At 39.4% G+C, this 19,353-nt stretch overlaps 1 protein-coding gene and 1 long non-coding RNA gene across 9 annotated transcripts in view; one reads left to right on the forward strand and one right to left on the reverse strand.

Moving 5' to 3' along the window:
- LOC147323690 (uncharacterized) overlaps window positions 1-9,122 on the forward strand; it is a 42,868-nt gene extending 33,746 nt beyond the window's left edge. The window contains exons 4-5 of the long non-coding RNA XR_015130772.1: window positions 5,816-8,370; window positions 8,548-9,122. This is a non-coding gene — a long non-coding RNA (uncharacterized LOC147323690). The remainder of the gene's footprint in view (window positions 1-5,815; window positions 8,371-8,547) is intronic.
- tanc2b (tetratricopeptide repeat, ankyrin repeat and coiled-coil containing 2b) overlaps window positions 1-19,353 on the reverse strand; it is a 189,211-nt gene that overhangs the window by 103,759 nt on the left and 66,099 nt on the right. The window contains exon 1 of one of the 8 annotated variants that reach the window (XM_086304208.1): window positions 9,951-10,281. The exons of the other annotated variants lie outside the window; for them this stretch is intronic. The gene's annotated coding sequence lies outside the window, so the exon portion shown is untranslated. Of the gene's footprint in view, window positions 1-9,950; window positions 10,282-19,353 lie in introns of those variants that run through there. 8 annotated transcript variants of the gene reach the window in all.

Here is a 19,353-nt window from a genome sequence, read left to right on the forward strand (position 1 = left end):
CCACAGAATGAAGACATAATGGATTCCTAAAAGTTCAAAATCAACAATTCTGCCACAGAAAACGCTGAAACACAACACCAGACGAGGACAAACTGCCCATTTTATTTTGTAAGCAACTGTGCAGACATCACTTATCGAAAAGGTACGCATTAGTTTGCCTGGAGCACCAATTATTTTTCCTGTCTACCTCTGCCTTTTCAGAGAGAATAAAATTAGATTTCTCAAATGAAAATGCAATGACCTGAAATTATACGCCATTTTAAAATGCAGAGGGAACACGGCTTGTGATAAAATATAAATTTAATAAAATTCAGATGACCAGCGCAATATTCAATGTTAATAACACAGCTCAAGGCTGTGGTTTAAATACACACTTTATTACGTACATCTGTTCAACTCCTAGTTAACATGAATATTCCATCAGCCAATCACAGCACAGCAACTCACTTCATTTAGGCATTCTGACATGGGAAAGACAACCTGCTGATATTCAAACAGAGCATGAGAATGGAGATGAAAGGTGATTTAGGTCACTTTGAACATGGTTCAGGGTGTTCTGAGTATTTCAGAAACTGGTGGTTTACTGATTTTCCCACAGAGCCATGTCTAAGGTTTACAGAAGGTGGTCTATCCCAATATCCAGTGAGCAGCAGTTCAATGGGAGAAAATGCCTCATTGGTGCCGTAGGTCAGAGGAGAATGGCCAGACTGCTTCTTGCTGATAGGAAGGGAACAATAACCCAAACAACCACTCATTACAACCAAGGTATGCAGAAGAGCCCACTAATCATCGAAACAGATGGGCTACAGCAGCAGACCACATGGATGTCACTTCTGTCAGCTTAGGCTTGAAAACTGAGGCTACAATTAAAAACAGAAGATTGGACAAACATTGCCAGATCTAATTATTGTGTTTCTGCTGCATCATTCAGGTTATAACATGAAAGGGTCAATCCATTCTGGCTTGCAGCAAAGGTTCAGGCTGCTGGTGGTATAATGGTGCTGGGGATATTGTCTTGGCATGCTTAGGTCGCTTTAGTAACAACTGAGGGGGTGCCCAACTCCAGGCTCCAGGGACCGGTGTCCTGCAGGTTTTAGATGTGTCCTTGCTCCAACACAGCTGATTTAAATGGCTAAATTGCCTCCTCAACATGTCTTGAAGTTCTCCAGAGGCCTGGTAATGAACTAATCATTTGATTCAGGTGTGTTGACCCAGGGTGAGATCTAAAACCTGCAGGACACCAGCCATTGAGGCCTGGAGTTGGACACCCTGCTTTATGAAAACAATTTCCCCATCTTCTGATAACTGGATAACCCACCATGTGAAAAAGCACAAATCATCTCAAACTGGTTTCTTGAACAGAACATTGGATTCACTGTGCTCAAATGTTATACAGAGTCACCAAATCTCGAGATGTGCATTTTTAAGTACAGCCAGCCAATCTGTAGCAAACTGTGTAATGCTGTCATGTCAATATGGATGTTTCCAGCACCTTGTTGAATCTGTGCCACAATGAATTACAGCAGCTCCAAAGGCAACCGGGGGTCCAATTCAGTACTAGCAAGATGTACATAATAAAGTGGCCCATTTAAACTCCTCTGGTAAAGAAACTGGTACTTATAGTGGGGTTTTTTTGCCCCCTCAAAAACCACATCCATATGCAGACTGTATGAGCCAAAATTAAAATGACTGAGCTTCAAATGACCCTCCCTACCTCCTGAGCCGCAGCCATCCTCAATAGCTTCTCTCATGGACTCATACAGGTTATTTTGCTCTCCATGAACTGTCTACATGCATTATGAATAATAATTTTGTTGAGTGGCCATTTGGTGATTTTCATTTTGAAGAGCAATAGCCGGAAAATGAGTCATGCTTTCATAGAATATCAACTAATTGAGGGATCCTGCACCAATGTAAAACTTTCAAAAGAACAACAAGTGTAAACAGAGAATCCCATTTGCAGGATAGGAACTACTCTCAATAACAGAATGCAATTACTTGTTTATTTATAGTGATTTAATGCTTAATTTAATGATTAATTATACCTTTTTATTTGGGCCTCAGCCACAGAGTGCACTTCTTCTGGTGGAACACCAGGTAAATGCCGAACAAATAACAGGTACAAAAAAAGGCCTAGCATACAGCATGTCTAAAATGGCCAGAAACACAAAAACAGGACTAAAGAGGTTGTTTGAAGTTGGATTGAAAAAGGTACGACGGCAGACGAGTGAAGTGTCATTTTGTTTCTCTCCATTTTGGAAAAAGGAGAGAAAGCTTTCAACCTGTTGGGCAGGGCAACAATTAGTGAAAGAAAATGGAAAGAGAGGAAAAGATGCAGAAACAAAGCAAGGTGGCCATTGACTGTGTGGCCATAGTAACAGATGAAGCAGTGAGGGTGGAGAGAGGTGAAACAGAAAGACGGCACAGGCTGTCCTTGCTACTGCAACCTCTTCCACGGCGCTCTGTTATTCTTATCGTATGCTTGCCCACAGCGATGCAATAATTCACTCTGCTCTCAGTGTCATTGCGATGATAGGAGAGGGAAGAACTACATATACCCCCCACACACACATACGCACAAAGATTATACCCTCAGCTGCATTGGAGATAGGTCTACAACTGCAAACAAGAAGGCCTAAATAATGAAGTACACATTAAATATAAAACAGACTAGGGCATTGAAGAGCCAACAGCAAAGCTTACACGTAGTAGGACGAAAGTAGGCTACAGCATGTGGCTGGATGTCTCATCATCAACATGAAAGCTAGACTCTATTAAACCCTGTGTGTGCTGATGTGGGCTATATTTAGTGTTCAAACATTAATATGCACATATGCTAACAGAACCCCCCTCTCAGCTTATATTTCTATATAGATATATTGACAGAAATTTGAAGCCATGGCATTTAATCTGGGGGGATGTTATGACCTTATGCTATGGATTTATTTCATATTAGGTTCACTTTTGTATTTTTGCATTTTATCATTTATTTTGTTTCAACTAATTCAATTTCTTTGTCCCAAATATAGCATTTAATGCATTATTTGTTATCTATATATTAAAATAATAATTGTTTATTTCTGGTTTTATATTATAATGTTTCCTATTGATTTTTATTGATGTTATTGATTTTTTTTTCATTGTATTGTTTACTGGCTTAACTATAGTTGTCACAGTAATGTTGAATTTTATTTCTTCTGTCATCTTATATGTTCTACTTTTGTTTTATATATATATATATATATATATATATATATATATATATATATATATATAGTCTTTAATTCATTTACCTATATTTACACATGTGCCTTACTGTAATATTACCATTGTTACAATTTTTATAAGTTGTTTTTCTTATTTTATCTTACAAAGAGATACACCTATGGTGGTAAACAGAGTTCAGTGACAGAGGTAACGTTTTAAATTTCAGACAACATAACTGTCAGACATGTGGCCAAAGCCCGAATACTGTACTGATTTAAATAATCCTAGGGTCAGAAGATCATTTAAAATAAAACTGTTGTTTTTCCAAAGTCATTACAATAATGCTGGGGAGGGGGAGGAGGTGGGGTTAGACAATGCTACAAACTCCAGGATATGGGTCAGTGTGTGTCTGTGAGGGAGATACAAATATTGCTCTTGGCAGATCCAGCAGACTGGTCTGACATCAATTTTTTATGCATCGCTTCCAACTGGGCACTTAATACTGTTTGGGTGTGCGTCTCATTGTTGAGCACTAATCTATGAGTACAAGGCTGCTGTTGAAGGATTTTAGCTTGCTCTGATCATGTGTTTGGATTATATTGCTTTTCCAAAAGTGAAATATCATTATCAGCTGCTTCATATTGTATTTTCTGGTCTATAAGATGTCATCACAGTTTCTTAGAGACCAAGGAGCTCATGAAAACAACAATGGTAGATGACTTGAGAGAAGTCAAAGTACTAAAGTCTTTCTACCTGCTTAAGCAAGAATGCATTTCCAGTATTCATAGATATTCAGTTTCACTAAAGCTCAGCAGCCAGTTGACAACTGTTTAGAGACAAGACACCATCTAAACAACCACAGACCACCGATATGATAAATGGTAAAAGGTTCTTATAGAACGCTTTTCTACTATACATGAGCACTGAAATTGCTTTATACAACTTGACTTATTCACCCATCCGCTACACTTTAAGTGCTTTCTATCTAAGATTCACATATATTCATACTCTGATGGATGCGTGAGAGAGCAACTTGGTTAGCATTTTGCCCAAGGGTATTTGGCATCCAGACTGGAGCAGCCAGAGATCAAACCACCAACTTTCCATTTATTGAGATACATTCATCCCTACAGACCAAAGCAATCAAAAGTAGGAATACAGATTTTTACCTAGCAACGTGTGGTCACCAGGAGGTTGCCAACTGATCTCTGTGCCTCTGCAACCAAGCCAACTCTTTTTATTGTTAATTTATTTGAAATACAAAATACAGTAATTACAATAGAAAAAGAGCAAATCCTGACATTTAAGACTCTCAAAGTGGAAAATATTGGCATTTTTGTTAAATAAATTAAAATTAATAATAAAACCATTTCAATCAACTTATAGATTAATTGAGCACAAATGAGGATGCAGGCATAATGTGTCTTTATATGTGATTTGCACAATCATTAGACCTGTCAAAGCAGATAAGTTCATCCGAAGGCCTGATAAGTCTGCCCTTCCAGTAAGTGTCAGCAGGAGTTACATTTATCGAGCATGGCATTCATGGCTGCCACAGATTGGAGAGAAAGACGAAGGAGGGGGCAGCAGACAGTCAGACTGACAAGCACAGTTATAGACAGACTGTAGGTTTGAATTCAAAGATGGCACAATAACTGCAATCAAACAGACGCAGTCGGGGAGACGCATATGGACATGCAGCTGGCGTGGGGATAGTCCACGCCTTGGTCCTCCTGTGAAGTGAACCAGTGTTGTGTTTTGCTGTCTTTATCATGCGACGCAAAGCAGCACAATATCCCTCAGTATGTTCAGCTAGCAAGGGCACTTCCTGCTATTCAAAGGCAGACTGCATTGAACAGCAGTAATGAGCCCATCCACATCAAGAGCCACAATAAAAGCCCAGCTTCCCAACTGGCAAAAACAACAGGATGCCATTGCAGAAGGGGAACTGATAAGTTCTGTATGGCATCAGAACTTTAAATGTGGGGGGGGAGAGACATGTTATTTCACATTTCACACAGCCAAATACACAATCCAGCAGTCTGATCTGTTCGCGAAGGATTTAATGGCTATATATGTGCCAGCGTGTGGTAAGTAAAAAAAGATGAATAAATATGTGCAAAAAGCTGGATGGAAAGTGATGATGAACGATGGCAAACGGTTAGCCCCTGTAATAATGAATATAAATGGATGATGAATGGGTGGAATGAGTGGGACTCGACAAAAAGGAAGATGAGGGGGAGTAAGAAAATAACCACTCCAGAAGGAATGAAAAGAACGGAGGAGCAGCAGGACGGCTGTAAAAAGAAGCTGTGATGAAAAATGTTAGCGCATTTGGATTGATGAAAAGAGCCCAGGGAGAAGTAGCAGTGATGAATGGAGAAGACAAAGATGAAGAAGGAAATTACTTTAAGGTGGGAGCACCTGAAAGGCATGAGGTGGACAAGTTTGGTTATGAGATGATGTGGATAAATTGAGACAGAGGGGGATGGGAGAAAGAGAGGGACGAACTGGTGAAGACTCATTAGCCTACGCAGGATTGGTACATTCAGTCGTTCCCTGCTCTACTGTTTTATCTCCCTCTCTTCTCTCTCCTTTTGTTCTCCAGAAATATCCAAGTGGGCGGGAGAGAGAGTAACGGGGTGTGTGAGAAAGGAGGAGAGAGTTACAGTAAGTGCGATGATGGCAGAGTGAGGGGGACGACAACAGAAAGCGACAGAGGAAGTACATGAGTACAGAGAAGGCCTGCTGTCTTTGAAATATTTTTCCATTATAAAATGCCAATAGTGCGTAAAGGACACCTGATTTCATAACCAAAACAACTCATTACCTCACTCTCAAGTGTCTTCCAGAGAGGCAACAAGTCTGGCTTTTAATAAAGTGAACTTCCACCAACGCCAGAATAAAACTGTTAAATATATGTGAAACATTTTGCTCATTAGGATTCAGGGAAAACAAGCAGTGACGTTACATCACACATCAAAGCACACATATTTAATGTGGGATGGAGTTTTTATTATGAATGAATTATAAATTTTTTATGAATTATTATGTCTATTTTTTTTATGTTTTATGGACAACAGATGGAAATTAGCCCTTGGCTATAATCTGGTATGTTTACATGCATGTAATTTTTTTTACATTTATGTTCATTAACATGCACTGTCCTAAATAAATAAATTAAATTAAAATTAAATTAATAAGAGAGGGCACTGATCACATGTCACCCATTTTAAAGGTACATTAGGCAGAAAACACAAAAAGTAGACATGAACCACACAACAACAACAGTAGGTCTGGCTGATTTGGGGAAGGATTTGTTGTCTTTCATCAACATACCTTCCAATATTTTACAGATAAATCACTGAACTGACAGAGAAAATACTTTAACTAGCCTTCAGCTTCAGTCCTATCCCAACAGTGCTGTTTTCGTCTCCTATCAGCTGGAATAGTTGATGTTCGCGACACTGAACAAAACCTCAGGAGGAATTTCATGAGGTCAGAGGTAAAAGTTTTAAGCAATTCAACTGCTAGCAATTACCCAAAAGCCGCATTAGTTGTCTGCCAAGTTATCACTGAAGTAGCAGCTAGTGGTTTCTTCTTCGGGCTGGTCCCCTTAGAGGTCACCACAGCAGACAATCTGCCTTCTTCTCACGCTATCCATAGCATTCCCTTCTGTTACACTAACCCTTTGTATGTCATGCATGAGCCTCCTCTGTGGCCTCTTTTCCCCATATTTAACATCCTTTTTCCAATATATCCACCATCCCTCCTCTGCACCATCTAAAATATAAGCCTTGCCTTTCTAATTCCATCTCCAACCGGAGTTGTCCGTCTCTCACTCCCAATGAAAATCCACCTCCATCTTGGCTTCCTCTCTTTCTGTTGGTGCACCCTCTATAGCAGGTCTCACTACCATCTTGTAAACCTTGCCCTTCACTCTAGCTGCTATCATTCTGTCTCAAATCACTCCTGAAACTTGTCTCCACCCACTCCACCCTGACTGCACTCTTCTTCAATTCTTTATTGCATTCTCCATTGCTTTGGATGGTTGACTCCAGGTTTTTAAACTGATCTACCTTCACTACTTGTGCTACTTGCTACCTTTCAACCTGTCACTCACACAAACACTCTGTCTTGCTTCTACTGAGTTTCGTTTCTCTTCTCTCCAGAGCATCCCTCCACGTCTCTGGGCTCTCTTCCAGCTGCTCACTACAGATCACAATATCATCTGCAAAGATAGTCACAAAGTCTACGTTCACACTGCAGGTCTTAATGCTCAATTCCGATTTTTTGATCAAATCCAATTTTTGTCTGCTTGTTCACACTACAAAATAAAATGTGACAGCAAACGCGCTCTAGTGTGAACCCTCAAAGGACCCGCATGCGGAAAAGAAGACGTCACACACAACGCGGTCTGTTTAGACCCAGACCAAACAGTATTGTTTGACTGATGGCCCTTAATATAAAGACTTTGGACTTTACGTTTCCCAATTTTGCTTGAAGTTATAAAGTTATTTTGTTATTTAAATATGGCCTAATAATTATCCTTATTGCTGTTTTAGAGAGGAGCGGTGCTTCAAAGGATAGTTGCAGATTTCTGTCAGAATCTGCAGATTATACAGTACAAATAAAATGCTCACGTTTCTCCAACGTTGTCCTCACAACAGTTTCACTGGATGGCCAGCAAGCGTTCACGATGTGTTCTCGGGCGCTTCTCTGATAATTGGCGTCTGTCTTGTGTCAGTGACGTAAAAGACGGATTTAATGCGACATGACCATTCTAACACAGGTCGCTTTCTAAAACATCAGATATGTATCGGATTCAGCACCACATACGAAAGGGACCCAGGTCGGATTTGAAAATATCGGATTTGTGCTGTTCACACTGTCATACCATGATCCGATAAGAGTCGCATAGGATCAAAAAAGTCGGATTTGATGCGCTTTCGCCTGCAGTGTGAACGTAGTCAAAGAGTCTCCTGCCTGACCATCAGCACTGCAAACAAGAAGGGGCTCAGAGCGGATCACTGATGCAATCCAACCCCAAGACTAGCAACTGGACAGAAACAGTGACACCCTACCTTAACAATTCTATTTGGTCAGCAATGAAAATATGGCAGAGTTACCAGAAGCACAGCACTAGGCGAGACAAGATTAATAGTAAGTCATCGTTGGGCTTTTGCACTACTTGCCCTGTATATACACCTTACAGTTATTACTGTATGTTTTGCTCTACATCAGCTAACTCAAAAAATGTCTTTTCAATGATTTCAATGATGTTTGTATTCTTCTAATCTTTTTTTAAAGTCCTAATTCTGTGATTTTCCTTCCCCCTAGGGCAGCGGTCCCAAACCCCTCGGCCACGGCCCGATACCGGTCCGTCAGTCGTTTGGTACTGGGCCGCGAGATTTGAGGCTCAGGTGTGAAATTAATGGTTTTCAGGCTTTTTATCATTAACTCAGTTTCCCTGGGTCTTTTCCCATGTGGAAATTGTGTGTCTTATTTTGAAAGAAATATTTACATGTTACCATAGCGACCAGAGAGTATTAAGGGGCAGAGAGGAGGATGTTACTCTCACTGTTGTTGGTGCATTTCAGGAGGACGCTGCTAATAAAGTTACACAATTACACAGTGAATTCGCATTTATTATTATATTTACAAAATACCACAGTTTTTGTCTTGGTCGTATCGTTTAATTTTGTTGTAATTACCCGCGACACCTTAAAGGCCAGTCCGTTAAAATAGCGTCTGACATTAAACCAATCCGTGGTGCAAAAAAGGTTGGGGACCGCTGCCCCTAGGGTACTGAAATAGGTATTGAGTACTGAGTAAGATCAAAACCGAGGTTGAAATTGTTCTCACAACTTATTTGATGCTCAGGTTTAGTTCTTTTTCTGGTTTATTTGCTGTGTATCCACATCTCTGAAAATTACTCAAAACCTTGTTATAATTAATAAATATTTAAAAGAAAAAAATATTCTTTCATCCTTTTTATATATATGAATATGGAAGACCCCCATACCTAAAGAGGAGTGGATGGAGAAGGATGAAAGAAAAATGGCAGAGAGAAGTGACATTATTGTAAGGGAACCAAACACCAAGCAGAGATATCTGCTGTTATTAATAAACCTGAAGACTTAAAGGATGACAGATATGAGCTGAAACACCACACTGAATTCCCATTAAGACACAGTATGTTCTCTTTTTACAGCCACCTATCAGACACCTTGGCCTCTCCAGCGATTTCACTCTGTATTCATGTATCTATGAACAGCACACAGTCTCCCTCACACACACACACACACACGCACACTGTCGCGGCTAAGGTGTGGCACGATGCCGGCAAGACACGGACTGCCATGGAAGCCTGGGTCAAGGTGACACCCTGCACAGCAGCCACAATAGAGCAAACAAATCAGTTTCAGAGTGGGTTTGACACATGCTGCCAACACCAGTCAAAAAACAGACACTCAATGCTGCTCTTAAATCACACACTTGAACCCTTCACCTCCCAAAGTACACATTGAGACACCTACACACTGGCTTCCTGAGATCAAGAGCTGCTCAGACTTGCACCGTGAAACAACAAAAACCTTGCGAAACAATTAACAAATCAGCCTTGATGAATAGTGGCTCTTACCAAAGCATGTTTCTACCGCTCCCCAAATTCAAAGTGGAATTCAGAAATCCCCACATTTATTCAATATAACCATCCGTCTCTTCCGATTCATCCGACTCACCTTTGTCAGTTGTTCCCCCGTCTGCCTAGGCAATAAAAATCCTGCACCATAGTAAGAGAGAGCTTAAACAAAAAAAAGAGAGAGAGAGGAGATAATAAAAGGCACAGTGAGGTGAAAAAAAATACAGGAAAGAAAGAAGGCAAAGAGAAGAGGACAAAAGATAGAGGGAGGGAATAAAAGGGAAAAGAGGGAGCGAGAGAGAGGTAAAGAACAGCCCAGACAGGCAGAGAGCTCTCCACAATGTGATGCGAGCGCCAGGTGTCAGCACGCATACACTCACTGAGGCACGCATGCACACGCTCACACATTCGCATACCCACGAACACAAGCAGACAGGCAACTCTCTCTCACTCTCATGCTCTCCTCTCCTCTTCCTCCTGCTCCTCCTCTTCTCGCTTTCTGGCAGCGATAACTCTCCCCCATCCTCCTTCTCTCTCTTATTCAGCCGCGGTAAAATGACTTAACTCTTAAAAAACCAGTCATTTTCAAAACTAACCTTTTCTATTCAGCTCAGTCATTAATTATTATCAGATTCACTTTAAAGGGTACTAACTGTATGCCTACTTGAACTATTATTTTTGTCTAATAAGAGGCAGAACACACAAGCTGCCTTTTGTGGGTCCATTAAGTCTGAGAATTATCTGATTCTATCTGCCACGACTGCACCAGAATATTGATTACCAAGTCGCCTGTCTTTGTGTAGGTGATAACGAGTTGGCGTACACTAGCCGCAACCAAGCAGCAACCTTTAAAACTGAAAACTGATGCTGATACATTAGTGTCAAAACTGCAGTTCCCCAAATGACCACTTGAGGCAAACTCCAAACAACCCTCATAGCTTCCAATTAGGGCTGCTCAATTAATCGAATTTTAATCACGATTACGATCTGGGCTTTCAACGATCATTAAAAATGACTGAGCCGATTATTAGCCCCTCCCTCATTTATCCGCGACACCTTAAAGGCCGGTCCGTGAAAATATTGTCGGGCATAAACCGGTCCCTGGCGCAAAAAAGGTTGAGACCGCTGATTAAGAGGACCCGAGGGAAGCTCGGAAAGCTAAGCAGAAGTTATTTGGAGAGTGACTGCCGTTGGTTGAAAAGAGAGGTAAAAAAAAAAAAAACTTCAGTGGTGTTGCACACTATTTTATATTATTTTTTAAAGTCATTATTCAATACATTGTTATTGTTAACCCTTTAAAGCCGGTCAGAGCAGCACGCTCTGTTTTGTGTAACTATTTTTAAATCCCTGTAGAACCTGAACTGTGTAAGCTAGCGCAATAATTTGTTTTGCATATGAAACTTACATCTTATGCCATCAGCTTGTCCTCGGTCACGGTTTCCTTCCACATATAGCTTTGCAAAAATTGCATAAAAAGCACTTGCAGGAACAAAAACATAATATTCCAGAAACACGCTTTGCCGATCCGATCAGCTGTTCGTAACACTTCGCACATTGAAACAGACATCACCGCTAACTATCACATGTCCGCCATTTCCTGCCCGAAACCGGAAGTGATGTCATTGTCGCGGAAAATGTAGTTTTTTTTTACTTGTAGGCCTTAAAAGCCTATACTGGTCATGTTTGACTTTTCTGAATAGTTTCTGGGATGCTTAGAACTCGAATTGCACTGCTGGAAATAGTTTATTTTGATGCACCTGCTGTTTTCTTTGCAAATTTGCATCATAGGATTGTTTTTGTTTTTCCTGCAGTATATAAAAATTGCTGTATCTCCAAAATAAAACTATGAAGACACTGAATAAATTTCCTGTTGTTGTAAACTATTTTTTGCAACTTTTTTGTATTTAAAGTTTTGAGGGATAAACCTCTTAAATTTCTCCAAGTAGAAATATATGTTAAAAAACAAAAACAAAAACAATTTTCAATTTTTTTGTAGTTTATTGCACTTTTTTGCAATTAATGTAGTTACTATGGACTTAATGCATACATATTATTAAAATATGGGCTATAACAGTTGTATAGCAACTTGAAATGCTCCCACAAATGGCACTACAACATGTAAAAAAATAATATAAGCTCTGGCGGACTTGGTTCTATAGTAGGTCTTAAAGGGTTAAATAAATATCGTCAAATAATCGAGATCTCAATTTCAGTGAAAATAATCGTGATTATCATTTTTGCCATAATCGAGCAGCCCTACTTCCAATGTTAAACTGTATGGTGTCTGTAGCCATTTTCACCCTTTGTGACAACTACAGGAGGTACATTTTACTATAAAACATCATTTTGGGGGTGTAGCTGCTTTGAGTGACAGATACGGTCCATTTAAGTAATGTATTACAAAATACTCTCCGGAGAAAGTAATTCGTTACACTACTCGTTGCATTACTTCTTTGCTTCCCAATAATGAGTTAAAAGCATGATGCTGAACTTTTCACATGCCTGCAGATTTCCACATGTTCATCAAAGTTGATGAAAAGCAGTCAACACAACACTTTACAGGAACATCCTAACCATAGCATGGCGGTGCAGTGGTTAGCAAAAGAGAAATTCATTCCTTTGTGATTCTAAAGTGGCCTTAGGTGTGAACCCTTGTGTATTTGTATTAGCCCTGAGATGCTGGTGACTTTTCCAGGGCGTATCCCCCTTCTTGCCATATGACAGCTGGAGTAAGCTCTAACCCCAACCCAAACCTCAGCTGGTACTGAGGTATCCACTCTCAGGGTCTAGGGATGAATTGCTGCCAGCTACGTGTTAGCATCATAGATAGATTTTTGTGCCAATTCTGTCCGTCTCTCACATGAAGAGGTCAAGCACATGAAAAGGCAGGTCTGGCTTTTCTGTGTCTACTCATAATGCAGATAACTGAAAAAATTAATTTCCTGCAGAAAATGTGATTATAATTTGATATTGAATGTAATAGTTAAATAATAAAAAATGTATTTAAATTATTAATAGATTAAAAGTAAATTAAAAAATTACCCAATTCGGTTTTTAAGCCTGTTTATCCCCCCCTAACTAATGCACCTAGCAGGCAAAGCTAGCAAGCTACTGTTAGCATTAGCTGACAATCCCAGGGGTTTATGCTTTCATCCATCACCATCACTTTTTAATTAAATATCAAAAGAGGCTAAGACCCTAGTAATGAAACCCAAGGCTTCAAAACCACAGCACAAAAAGCAGTAAGTGACATCATGGAGCTGCGTCCATCTTTAATATACAGTCTATGGGTTTAGCACTGATTTTTGGGGAGTGAAAACAGCTGGAAACAATACTATGAAAGCTGTGAGAACTGACAACAGTAAATCTGAAGGTGTTAAAAAATGAGCTGAAGGGAAAGGAGCTGCAGCGTCAGTCAATTTTTAGTGTTAATATTAATATAACATTTTGGTAATCACATTATTTGATCTTGTTCACATGGAAATGGGATTTAGATAGAATAAAGTTCTGATTATCTTTTGTAAGCATCTTTTCTATCATGGGTGGCAGAAAAACATGCCTACACAAAATAATTCAATTATTTAAGGTTTTTCACAAATGTGAAATACTTTTCTCACATTTTTAGTTACACAGCTAGTGAAGGTGGAAAAACAGGATGGGATGTATCCATTTTTAAAATTCCTTTCAGTGGCATCTTACAAAAGCAACAAGAGAAAACTGAAAGGTGGGAGGCTTATGCTCCACTATCTAGTACATGTGTTTTCTCCCAAATCCATATGTGATACATCGGTTCTCAAATTGCTTCTTCGATTTCTATTATTTTAGTCGCACAGAAGAGACTTTTTCTACACTACATGCACTTCCTTTGTAGACAGGCGCAGCATGGATATAGGTGATGTCTTAAAAGCTCCAGTATTACAGAGATACAATACAGCAGAGCGCTCAATACCCATCAGGGAGGTACAGCTGAAAGATGCCTTTGTGAAAATTCTTAACATTTTCTTGTGTATTGAGGCATAGCAGGAGCTTCTAGATAATAGTATTCACTCCAGCCTGCTCTTTTTTTCTGTACCGTTTCATGAATTTGAGTGTATATATAGACACAAATGCTATTTTCTCTGCTGATTAGGTTATGTTTAAATTCCCTTTTTTGTTCCACTGAATATTCTGGAAACTTGTTACTAGATTTTAAAGATATCCAGTAACTATAATCAATAAGCTGTCATGGCTTTTGTCAGTAAAATAGATTTGACACAAATGCAGACTCAACATACAAGGCAGGAATGGATTTCATGGGATTTACTGACTGCTGCAAAAATAATAAAGCCTAAAACTCTAACTGGTCACAGCAGATCACTACTTCCTGGTAATGGGGCGTTCTTCCTTCCTACCATTGCGAAGCGTATTACATTGTCTTTCTCTTTCAATATAAAGCATCTTCAGGGGATTTATTGGGAATAAGTGCTGTGTAAATAAAACTGAATTAAACTGAAATATAGGCAGGAATTTGAGTTAGCAAGCAAACAAAATTGATAAGCTTAGAGAGACAAAGAGGCTCCATTATGCTAAGCTCTGTCTCTATACATTTTTTCTTTGCCTCTACTAGAGCATCTGTGCATAAGCCATAAGCCATCTTTTATACTGGGCCCCTTCCCTTCTTCTCTTTCATACAATTTTCTTCTAATTGGCTGCCCCTCACAGAGAAAAGGTTTGCACTGCAGGTGGGAGGGGCTGCAACATGCACAGCTGTGTGCCTGAGATGACCATATTAGGACTACCCACCTTCATCAACATCAACAGAACAGGAGAAACCGTTAGAAACAGGGCATTTAGAGCAATCGGACACCTGAGCTTTTGGCTCAGTAGGATTATCTGCACATATGCTACGCTAACTAATTCATTTTTAACCAATCCTTATTATGAGCATCCACCACTGGAACTGAGGGGAACAAAAATAATATATATACACTACATAAAATGTTATGTGGTAAGCCTTGTTTGATGTTTATTTCATTTTCTGATAGCAGGAGGGGAGAAAAAGGGAAAAAAATGCAGTTCATGAGTGAACTAAGGATGTTTTGGATTTCTGTTATATGCCCTCATCATTATGCTACTGGGGCTCCCCATGCATAGCCCAGCAGAGGCAGGGATACAAGTGCTTTTAGAGTGCTTTCAAGCTTTTATTTATTTTCCTCATTCATTTTTTAATCAAAAGTGTCAGCTGCCTTTTATTCCTTTGTATTCCTTGTTTCTTGCACAACAGTAACATTAAATTAAAAACAATACATTTCAATATTATAGTACAAATTGTGGTTGCAATTCTGTTGATTAGACAATTTAAAAGAATGATTTTATAAAAAAACAAAACAAAAAAAAAACTGTGCATTGTTAGACTAACTGATTTAAAAAAAATAGTTATTACAGTTATGGCAGTTGCTGTCCTAAATTATCCAGTCAAAGACATTAACTACATCCATTTCAGTGGCACCATATTATTTGCCCAATATAGATTTTTTACTTTTATGCTCATGATTCCCTCAAAATTGTTCTTCTTACTCCTTTAACATACTCAAGTAAATTAAGCTATTAATCCAAACATAGCTAATATGGTGCATAAATGATCTTGCCACATTTACATCCCTGTTGGTTTCCCTGAACATAAAGCGTCTGACACAACTCCACAGCCACTTATATGTCCCCTTAAACAAGCTATGAACATGAACACATGAGGTAAGAGAAACGACACTGATCCAGATTCAGAATAATGTCGCCAATGGAAAGACGGGCCACCTGCTCTAATATTACAATATACCATCATTATTTAGTTTTTTTCTTGGTTAAACAGGTTTCTACTGTGTACGTCTACAAAGGGGGAAAAAAAGAGGAAAAGGCCATACAGGGATAGCAGGAAAATGAAAAAAAAAAAGCCCGAGGAAAGGGAAGAGAAATGCACGCATCCATTTACTGATATTGACGTTGTGATCAGAGACGGAGGAGAGGTTAGACCCACGCATTATGCTGCCCACTCCCTACTGATCTGAAATATACAGCTTCCCTTACAAAAGAGCTACATGAGAGAGAGGCACAGCCAGTCTCTTGTGCTTGTCTCCATTTAAATGTCACTGTACTGCAGCACAGCATGTGATTTTACTCAAAATAGCCAGAGAACGGCCGTCGGAACTGACAATGTCATCGTGAGGAGTTCAAGACCCTGCGGAGGACAGTCCGCCACATAACATACTGGTTTCAACCACACATCAGGCCTTTAATATAGATTCATGAAGGCAATCAAGCCAGACCTGCTGAGTGTGGAAGCCAGACTGGTGGCTTGACAATCAGATGCATGATTCATGCCATCTTTTACACATCAGAGAGTACTAAAGTAAAAAGCCATAAGAGGATGTGCTTCACTATTGCGACGATGGTGATACAAAGGGAACAATGTGGAGTTGAGTACCATTGGCAACAGTGAGTATTGCCTGTTATAGCACAGAATCCACTTCACTGTATTGTGTGTGTGTTTTGTTTTATTTCAGCAGTTAGCAATAGCAATAACTGTCTTTATAGCTTATTCTAAAGGAGTATGTGGTGAAAGACAAAAAAAACAAAAACAGATTTCTCACTGTAGATGTTTGGATGTGTCACAGTAGGAACAGAATGGATTTTATTGACAATATCTGTGCTCCATAGGTAGCAGATAACCAGATTTCCAAGTAAATTTGATGCATTGTAATCCAATATAATGAAAAAAGTGGCAACAATGACACCTCCATTGTGACAGTTATCATTACAAGGGAAGAGGACATAAAAAGTTAAGTAATTAAAGCTAATTAAAGCCATCAAAGCCTGGCTAGTTCCTTCCTGTGATGAAGGACGTGCTCCTGGTGCCTGCATGGGTTTTCTCCCACTGTCCAGATGTCCTGCATCTTAGGCTTGAAATGTTGGTGATTCAAACCTGGCCATGGATGAGAGATGGATAAAGTGCTTTAAATGTACAGAAAAAAAGGACTGTATGTGTATAAATCTCTCTTGTACTCTAAAGCACTTTAAGTGATCTGTAAGACTGGAAAGTGCTCTGTAAATGCCAGTTCACTGTCCACACGCAGCCCGACATGATGACTGGCTCTCACAGGAGACAACCAAGTAGAATTTGCTGCAATAGAAAATTACTTTGATACAGAAAGAATAACAGTTAAAAGATGAGTCCTGTGTGAAAATGAAAAGGAGACCTTTTATATGCTCTTGTTTTGAGCAGTTATCTATCCCACATAGTGATATGACCCTTGAAATCTTACCCAACATCCACTTTTTGAAGTTTTCTCCAGTGAAGTGTCAAGAAAGACCAATCGTTCAGGTAACCAATGCTTGTTTCTGTCACGCCACATCACACGTAACATGGTGCAATTTTGCTATTTAAACTGTAACACAACATATGAGAATGTTCATTATGAAGAAAACTAAGGTCAACAATGAAATTTTGGCTTTAGATTTTGGGTTTAACCAGAGATAGACTCAAAAATGAATGCATGTTTCAGCCGTGAACATTTCATGTGTACATCTGTCGTACATTTGATCAGATTGAACCGATGTCATGACATGACTCCCACTATATAAGAGGTTTCAGGGTGTAACATTCTTGAGCCTAAAGGACGCAAAGGAGGTCACTCAGCGAAGGCGTATGGGTGGCTGTGACGAGGGCTTTATGTGCATCAAGAGGCTCTGCTGAACCATAATGACGAGCCAATAAGTGCCTCCCACACTCCACAAGACAGGAGAGCGGCACGAATGACACTTCGGGCACATAGTCTCTTACCGCCCCGCGCCCTCTCAACAGTCCATCTACAAGTCTGAATTGTCTTTGACCTTCAGCACACTTTCATTTTGCTGCAGCTTTGTTACCATGGCATCAGTCAGGAGGCCACAGGTGCCTGATGAGGTGGGCAGCTTCGGGGCGGCTAAACGCCCACCTGATCAACACTGGTTGTATCGTCACAGACGCCACTGGAGGAGCAGCTTCTCCTGTTTTCTTTGTTGTTTAAGGAAGAACGTTCACGTCACGTAACCTTTGCAGACCAGTTCCATAGTGAGTACTCTAACAGATGATAGAGATGATAATGAGATTTCTAGAAAGAAGAGGAAAAGTTGAGGAAAGATGACTCAAGCACTGATAAAGAAACCCAATTATGCACGTGCATATATCTACTTTTAGATGGCATCTCACAGTTAGAACAGACTGTGCAGTCAATACTGCATGAAGGCACCTAAGAATGTCAACTGCTGAAAGAAGAAACTTAAATGACATGTTGCAGAGAAGCTCAAGCAGATTGTAGACATCAGACTATTTGTTCTCTGTAACCAAAGGTCAAAGCTTCTCGCAACAGCTGTGCACCGTATTGATTCACATATTCATTGTCTGCTTCACCAGCTACAGTCTGTGCTTACACAGCATGTTAATGTTCACATTTAAAGAGAATTAAGACATGCAGAGTTTAGCCAGAGAGCAGCAGAATTAAACAAAAGCAAAATAAATAGAAAAATCTGCAGCTGATTAATCAGTCCAGTCATTTTTGAATGCAAAAAGTCCATTTAGCCCTTAGTCAAGTGCCTTGAACATGGATTCTACATAAAGGCCACCAGATGGCGATAGCTGTGATTCCAAACTATCTATCTGGAACAGCTAGCCACAGGAAAATAGCCAATTTCCTGTGGAATCTATGGGTTCAATCACTCGTTTCAAATCACACTAAGTTTAATTAAGTATTTTGTACAACTTGCTCATACTCTCTTTCATAATGGATAATTACCCATTGGCTAACAACTTGTCATTGACAAGTCGTTAGCCAATGAGCAAGCGGTTTCAAAATTAGACTTTAGAGATTTTTTTGGTTTTTTTTTAAACTTTGATGATTAGCAGTAGCTATGAGGACCAACTACTTGTTACAAAAGTGCTTAGCTTCATTCCTTGGGAACATTGTCATAAACAAAATGCTATTTAAAGGCAGATCAGCTGTTTTTATTTTTTTTAAGGCTTTTGTGTTCCAGTGTTTGTGATTTTCTGTTAATGATTAGTAGTAATTACTAGTAATCTTTATCGGCTGCTAAAGATTACTAGTAGAAGAAAAGCACTGACAACACTTAGGAGTGAGCTTAAATGTCAAATCCTCTGTACTTTTGTTGTCCACTGTTTTTCTTTAATATATATTTTAGGCTCATGCTGGACAGAGCATCGAAGGTGGAGAGAGAAAGATGAGGGAATGACCTGAAAATAAACGAAACCTTATATTTAAAAATACATTATTATGCTGTTAAAGAATCAGGGGAAGTGTCTTTTGTTTTTTAATCATTAAAAACCAACTTTCAATACATGAAAAATGCTACACGCTATATCTTTAACTATTGTAATTTTCACAAATATCACCAGAACTGAAGACAAAAACATATTACATAACCACAGAAGCCGTGACATTTCACAATCTGCTGTGAATGGGGAAAACGAAGGTCTA

Source organism: Aulonocara sp. 'chitande type north' Nkhata Bay, linkage group LG8 (assembly GCF_057382095.1).
Source record: "Aulonocara sp. 'chitande type north' Nkhata Bay isolate Kocher_YH1m ecotype deep benthic linkage group LG8, A_spYH_male_GT1.1, whole genome shotgun sequence".
Taxonomy (NCBI): domain Eukaryota; kingdom Metazoa; phylum Chordata; class Actinopteri; order Cichliformes; family Cichlidae; genus Aulonocara; species Aulonocara sp. 'chitande type north' Nkhata Bay.